A 7,781-nucleotide genomic window follows, 5' to 3' on the forward strand; every position below is an offset into this window, starting at 1 on the left:
ACAGCTGGCTCAGTCCTTGTTTGGGAGCGCTTATCTTTGACACAGGTTTTGCTCCATCACTAGTCTAATAACTATAAAGATGAGGGGGTTCATTTTTCTTCATCTTTGTAAGTCTCTTGAGCTAGGTTTTTCTATTAAAACACCTTTCAAAAGTCCCCTAGGCTTTGTTAATAAGACTAATGGAAATTTCACTTCTATCATTGCTACTTTCTGACTGAATTTTCTAAACATGTTCTTTCCTTCTCTTTTTCAGACAAAATACTATTTTTATCTTATATCAATAACTTTAAATATTCAGAAACACCGAATCTAAAGCATGACCAAAGCCAAAACTGTAATTAAAAAAAATCTTAAATCTCAGAGATAGTAAGAAGAGATTAATGCTATTTCCCCATAATTAGGAGACTCCAATGAGCTAGTTACTTGGCAACTTTTACAGAGATATGTGAATATATTTTGCTTCTGAAAATTGAGGCCAGGTGAGCTAATTATTAATTTACATTCAGACTTTAATTCCCAGAGACTCTCTTTGGCCAATTTTATAGTTAATAACTCATTCCCTCACAAAATGAGTAATTAAAGAACCAGGGAGTGGTTTTACTAAGATGAAATTCTACAAGCAAGTCTGTTACATGGGCTCTGGGGATCATCCTTACATTAAACGCACCCCACCACCATATTGCAAAGTTGGCACTTCCAGTGGTCTTAAAAAAAAAGTTTGAGAAAACTAGATCTTGTCCTATTAGAAAGACTCTTTGAAGGAAATTAAATGCTAGGAGAAATGTGCTATATCTAAATTTACCTGGATAATTACTAGAAAAGTTGTCTCCTGGAATCAAAGCTTTGATCTAATTTCTTCTGTTTCCAAAAAGAATGTACTTTGCTTCTCCGATGGCCTGGACCAGATTTGTTAAAACAGATGAAGAGGACCCTCGAGGTCCTTAGTAAGTTGCCTTTTCTGCCTTCCTGAGCAATTATACACATCAGGTAACTTTTTCATGGAAGCAAAATTCATATAACATAAAATTTATCATCTTAACTAATTTGAAGCATACAACCCAGTGGCATTTAGTAATTCACAAGGCTGTGCAATCATCACCTCCACCTCATTCGAAGATGTTTCCATCACCCCTAAAAGAAAGTCCATACCCATGAAGCAGTCACTCCCCATTCAACCACCCCCTTTGCATATTCTGTATATTTTACACAGATGGAATCATGCAATATATGATCTTTTGTGCCTGGTTTCTTTCACTTACCATAATGTTTAGAAGTTCATACATGTTGTGGGTGTATCAGTCTTTCATTTCTTTTTTATGGCTGAATAATATTCCATTGGGTGGATAGACCATATTTTGTTTACCCATCACACCAGGTAGTTCTCCCCCATGACCTTTAATAGTGCAGAGCACTCACCCTCTTTGGCATTGGAATCCATTCCTGGTTTGGAAAATTTGGGAGAAAAGCATAAAAATGGTATCCCTGGGGCAGAAGCAACCTAACCAAACGAGGCAATGTTTATGCCCATCAAAGAACAAACAGGTTACCAGTAGGCCCTAACAATTTGATACCGTATGCCAAAAGCCTAGAACACTTTATACCACTTGACCCAATAATTACGCATCTAGGAATTTATCCTAAGGAAGTAACGAGAAGTGAAAACAAAGGTTATGTTCCAGAGTGTTCATCACATGGTTATTGACATTAGTAAAGATTTGAAAGTTACATAAATGCTTAATAAAAAGGAGAAGGGCAAGGAAATGATGGCATGTCCTTTCCATAGATACTCTGTAGCCATTAAGATAATATTCTCAGACACCGTAAAACAACACTCATGGTACACAATTAAGCAAAACCCATAACTTTTTTTTAGTACTACGAACACATTTTTTTTCTAAAAACTGTGTGTGGCTGTGTGTAAGTACACACACGCCTGTACAAATAAATACACTCTGCCATGCTAACTGGGGTCACCTTGGCACAGCAGGATTATGGGCTATTCTTATTCTTTATAATTTGCTGTATTTGCCCTGTTCTTATATCGCATATGTGTGACTTTTAGGATTAGAAAAAAGTTAATAGATGTATACGAAAACAACAAAGACATGGCCCCTGGGATACAGATCCCACCCTCCCCCATCCGGAGCTCTACTGGGGACCTGCAAGCTTCTCCTTCGTACAGTTTCCTCACTGTATCTACTACAGGCAATCCCCCATTCTCAAGAAGTCATTTTCCAAATAAAACACAGGCTCAGATCATTGTCATGATATAATTTCCCCCATGTATCACCCGTCACTATGGCTTCTGTACTCCTCTCTCCCAACCACAGTCCTTCCCTTCCTCCATGTCTCCCTGTGAACACTCACCTGACATTCCAGGCCCTCCCTCCTCACCCCTCCCCACCCCCGCTTCCAGATCCCCCTGCCCATATATCTCTATATCCTTTGAACTCTGATTGCCTTTTCTGTTGGAACTATCCATGTTGGATAGTTGGAACTATCCCCTAATGCTACTTTTGGGTAGAAGAACTTTGGTTTTATGTCCTTATTAGATTGTAAACTCTGTAAAGACAGGGTGGAATCTTTTCCTGGGGAGAGGGGGTGCCTTAGAAAGCCTAATCCAGGATGTGGCACATAGCAAACATTTGCTACGTACTTGTCGAAGGGACAAATAGAAAGTTCTTCACAGCCAACGTTGCGTACCTTTTAAAATCATTCTGAAAATTTGGCAGAGTAAAGTTTTCTTTGATCCCATCATAGAGTAGACAACTCAGAGACTCAATTTCTCAGTGATCTCTTCTCACCAGGTGATCTGGCCAAGCTGCCCGGGGGCCTGGCCACACTGGTGGAAGAGGTGGGGGGCTATGTGGAGCGGTGTTTCATTCATAGTTCCTCACTTACAGCCTCGCTGATAACGGCCTCAGGGAAGCCTTCTGTCCGAAAAGTTTGAGAATGAGATTTGGCTCTAGCATTTAAACTAGAAGAGCTATTTTGTTGTTGTTCTGAAATCCATGTATTTCAAAATAAAGGAACATTTGTAGAAATGTATTGACACGAGCAAGTACATCCAAACAAAACTGAAAGAGGTTCGTTGTAAATCTTCTCGGAAGACCAGCTCCTATACAAGTCCTGTTCTTCTGGGAGCTATTCCTGCACAATCAATGGTAGATCTAGGATTACTGAGACCATCAGACAGAAGCCCCCCACCCACGCACTCTGCAAAGTGATTTATATCAGCAATAGGTTTAGAATTCCTGTTTGAGTTCATTAGAGAGGGGGATATTTTTTATCAAATTGCCTTAAGGATATTTTATTTTCCAAAGGTGAATCAGAGCCTCCCCAGGAACTAAAAGGCAGTCCCATCCTTTTCCTTGTGGAGGTAGGAAACGGGGCTCTCTCCTGAGGCAGGCACGTTGCTTTCAGCTGCCCTCCTACTATCCTGGTCCGGCCCCTCTGACTTCCCCACCGTCTCTCCACAGCTTTCTCTCAGGATCCAGCCAAGACTTTAAAAGGTCAAGATCTTCCCTACGTCATGGCCTCTGTACATGCCCTCCCCTCAGCCCTACCGAGGTCTTCCCTCTCTCTTCCCTGACCAACTGTGGCTCTAGGTCTCAGTTAAAATGTTACTTCATGGGGGACATCCCGAAGTGCCCCCGAACCCTGACCAGCTAAACAAGCCTCCCTAGCTTCGCTCCATGCGAGCATCCTGTCCTTAACTGTTCTAGCAGTTGTCACGGCTCATAATCATGCTTGTGTGAGAATGCATTTGAAGTCAGACACCCCACTAGAACGGGAGGTAGGTGAAAGTGGGAGTCTTTGTTCATCCTAGGGGCTTTCTTCATCCACGTCAGGAAACGCGTGCAGTATGGAAGACTCGAGGACAGCCCCCCAAACCCGGCTCGGACACCCTGAGCTGCACCTCCGGCCCAGCCACTGTATCCAGTGGGTAGTTTCTATTTCACTTTCCTAACCTACATTTAGAAAGAGGACAAACTTGATCCACCTTACCTGGGCATTGCATGTTGACTGGGAAACTCGGAGACGTGCAGAAGGGCTCAGTTATTATTAATGTGCTTTCCAAATTTCCAAAAATACGATCACACGGATGTGAGGTCATACACATGTGTATGTTGGAGCAGAAATGCTCTCCCTGGTGTCTGTTTATTTCCTGAATTTTATGGTTCTTTTGGGAAACTCAAATAAGTAGCAAACTGAATGTGGAAAGGGCTGCTCCACTGGCATCCACTCAGGAAACGTGTGCAACTGAGCCACAGGTGGAAGCTAATCAATGCCCTCACTGTAACCACACATTCAAGATGGCCGCCACCAGGAAGGCCGGACCGTCGCTGTTAGGGGGTTGGAAGCCAGTTTTAAAATGTTGTGTTTTCTACAGATGATTGCTTTTCTAGTGCCCTGTGATTCACTAGATCTCTGGTAAATAATTCCTTTACATCTGTTGCTGACAGTTCGATATTCCCTCTGATAATGTTCTCAGGTGTCAACAGACAGAACACTGAAGCTTTGATCTGGACACAGCGATTGTCATCAGTCACTAACTACACTTTGGAGATGTTCCCCTTGGAAGCCCATCAACAAACTGGAAAATTTACAGGGTGAGTGATTCAAATGTGGTCAGACCCTAAGGCCCCTGCCTAGAAAATGGGCCTAAATGCCTTCCACTGAATAATGTCAGATTCCTGACCAACAGAAAAAAAAAAAAAAAAAAACAACCCACCCCCAACCCATTTGCCTCCCTCCTTTCCCAATCTGTACCCCCACTCCTCCAAAAAAAAAAAAAAAAGGAAAAAGAAAAAGAAAGAAAGAAAAGATTGCAGCACTGCCAAAGTCTTTTGAGAACCATTCCAAGGAGCCTCGGACAACTCTGGCTCTCTAAAAGGATACCATTGTAAAGGCGAGCTCTCATATTTCAATGACATACATATATGTCTCATAGAAACCAAGGTTTATGTGTCTCAGGATTTCTCCTTAGTTAACCACAATTGCAGGGAAATGGCACCACATTCATAAAGTTAAATGTGGTAGCAATTACTTTGCTGGCAAAGGAGGAGGAGGGTCTTGATGGCCTAAGTCCTACGAGTCAGGATTAAATAAACGTGTCTTTTAGAGTTACACTGATAACTTGGAACACTCCATGTGTACTGACTATTTGATGCTACAACTGTGGGGAGAACCAGCCTTTCTCTAGACAAACCCATTCTGACCTGGCCAGAAGGCACGTGGGACAACCTCGAAATAAAAGCCAGTTTTTCCAAATATTAATTCATGCATATGTACATTGCCTGTGAACACAAATATATATATATATACACACACACACACACACACACACACTGACTGAGAAAACAACTCCAAAATAATCCTGAACATGTAGCTTATTAAATGTATTTAGATATCAGGAAATAACGTAAAAATTGCTTTACTGTATCATATTTACTAAAATGCTGCTATCGCATACTTCGGGGAAGGAAAGATATGGGTTGGGTAACCTGAGCATTGTTTAATGGTCACTGATTTTACTAATGGCCAGCCAGTCTCTTTTGGATTTCATTAGAACACAAGAATGTGATAAGATTCCTGTGAGCGTGATAAAGCTACAAGGCCATTTTCAAATGCAATATGGTTTATGTTTAAGGTCCCAGTTCCAGCTGGAACAGAAAACGACTCCCTTTCTATATCTTTCCCCCAATGGCTAGAATTCCCACACACAAATAATTTAGACAAAGAGCTTCACAAGTCAACAAAATATAAACAGATATATAGATCCCATCACTTTCTTCTGCCACCAAAATGTGTCAACTCCTGAACTAGCAGAGAGAGAGTACAAGGAAAGAGCAAGTCAAGAAGGAAGTATTTTTTCAGCATGAGAAATGGTAGAAAAGTCAAAAGTTTTCTTCTAATTGGGAATGGCAGAGATACTGAGTTCAGAAATCCAATAATCCCACAAATTCACCAGTGTGTCTAACAGCTTTGGCCAACAAGCCCAATGGTAAAAAGCAATCCCTAAGAAGAATGTCCCAAAGGAAATAGAAGAGATGGCCACATGGGAAATAAAGAAGATTGTATAGGGCAGAAAAAAACTTCTAGAGGGAAAAAATGTCCTAAAAAAGAAAGGTATTTTTAATTAGCAATAATCGCACCTCGGATAAACCTCATTGGCTACAATACTGCCACTGTGCAAAGCTAAGAAAGGTATTTTTAGATATGTAGGTAGGTAGGCAAGTGGATGGCTGGTGGATGGATAGTAGATAGGCAACCTAACTACCTATTTAGATAAGTAGAGCTGAAGATAAAAATGTAAGCTTGATTTGTTTTCATTTTATTTCCGATTCTAAGAGGTAGAAAAGTGTTCTTACCTGCTGCTTGACCAGCTCTGGTTGCAAAGAACTATTTTCTACAAATCCCTTTTGAAATCAAATGGCCTTGACTGACTTTAACACTTATAGGACCCAGAACAAGAATAAAATGGTGACCCATCTACCTATATCTAAATATTTAAGCGATAAATCACAGTCACAAACTGTTGAATAAAACCCATTCTGTCCTCCTAACCTGACAAATAGATCTTCATAGTGACTTAGAAGGCCAGGTTCAAATTTAAAATTCTGAGTTTCTTGCCTGAATGCTGAAGAAGAGCCGTGGGGGTCTCCATGAGCACACATACAGACATTGTAGCCCACACATCCAAGATCTACCCACATCCTCAAGAACGGTCGTCCTTTTGCAACCCACAGACTTGGGTTTATTTCTAGCAGTACTGTTCACCCTCAAGTGGTCCACCCAGGAATGAGGCCAGGTTTGGGTACCTTTGGGCAGAGAACCCCAGGTATCCATATAGCTGTCATGTGAGGGGAAATCAGCTAATGCAGGCTATAAGCCTCTCAGCCCTGTAAGTTCTTAGCCCAAGGAAAGAGGTAGGACTGGAAGGTGGCCAGAGCATGACCCACTAACACACAGGGCCTGGTACAAAGCATCTCTTGCCCAAATCTAAGACCAATACTCCAAGCAGCCATATGCCTGACTAGCTAGTGTAGACGTTAGAAAGTAGGAAGAGGAAAGTGAATGGTGATGTAAGAAGGTAGTCTAAATATTAGTTATCTATTGCTATATAACTAATTAGTCCAATATCTAGCAGATTAAAACAAACATTTGGGGCGCCTGGGTGGCTCAGTCGTTAAGCATCTGCCTTCGGCTCAGGTCATGCTCCCAGGGTCCTGGGATCGAGCCCCGAATCGGGCTCCCTGCTCAGCAGGGAGTCTGCTTCTCCCATACTTCCTCTGCTTGTGTTCTCTTTCCCTGTCTCTCTCTCTCTCTCTGTCAAATAAATAAATAAAATCTTAAAAAAAAAAAAAAAAACATTTATTAAAGCAGATTTTTCTGGGTCAGGAAACAGGAGCAGCTAAGCCCGGGTAGTTTGGGTCAAGGACTCTCATGAGGTCAGGCTGCAATTTCATCAGAAGTCTCGAGGGAGGGTGTGAACTCTGCCTCCAGACTCACATGTATTGTTAGCAGGCCTCAGTCTCTCATAAATGTTCATCTAGAAACTTCTATTCCTTACCACATGGATCTCTTCGCAGATTGCATGAGTGTTCTCATGACATAGCAGGGGGTTCCCCAGAGCAAATTACCCAGGAGCATGAGAACACAGCCAAGGCGGAACTTTGGTCTTTCTTATAATCTAGTCTCAGAAGTGACGTGCTGTCTCTTCTGCCAGAGCCTGCAGGTCACACAGACCAACCATGGCACAGTGTGGGAAGGGACTA

At 41.9% G+C, this 7,781-nt stretch overlaps 1 non-coding gene across 1 annotated transcript; it reads right to left on the reverse strand.

Annotated features, from left to right (window-relative positions):
• Positions 1–6,057: 6,057 nt before the first annotated feature.
• Positions 6,058–6,203, reverse strand: LOC113924023. Its single transcript, XR_003520509.2, has one exon. It is a non-coding gene; the product is annotated as a U4 spliceosomal RNA (small nuclear RNA).
• Positions 6,204–7,781: the final 1,578 nt, after the last annotated feature.

Source organism: Zalophus californianus, chromosome 15 (genome assembly GCF_009762305.2).
Source record: "Zalophus californianus isolate mZalCal1 chromosome 15, mZalCal1.pri.v2, whole genome shotgun sequence".
Classification (NCBI taxonomy): Eukaryota; Metazoa; Chordata; class Mammalia; order Carnivora; family Otariidae; genus Zalophus; species Zalophus californianus.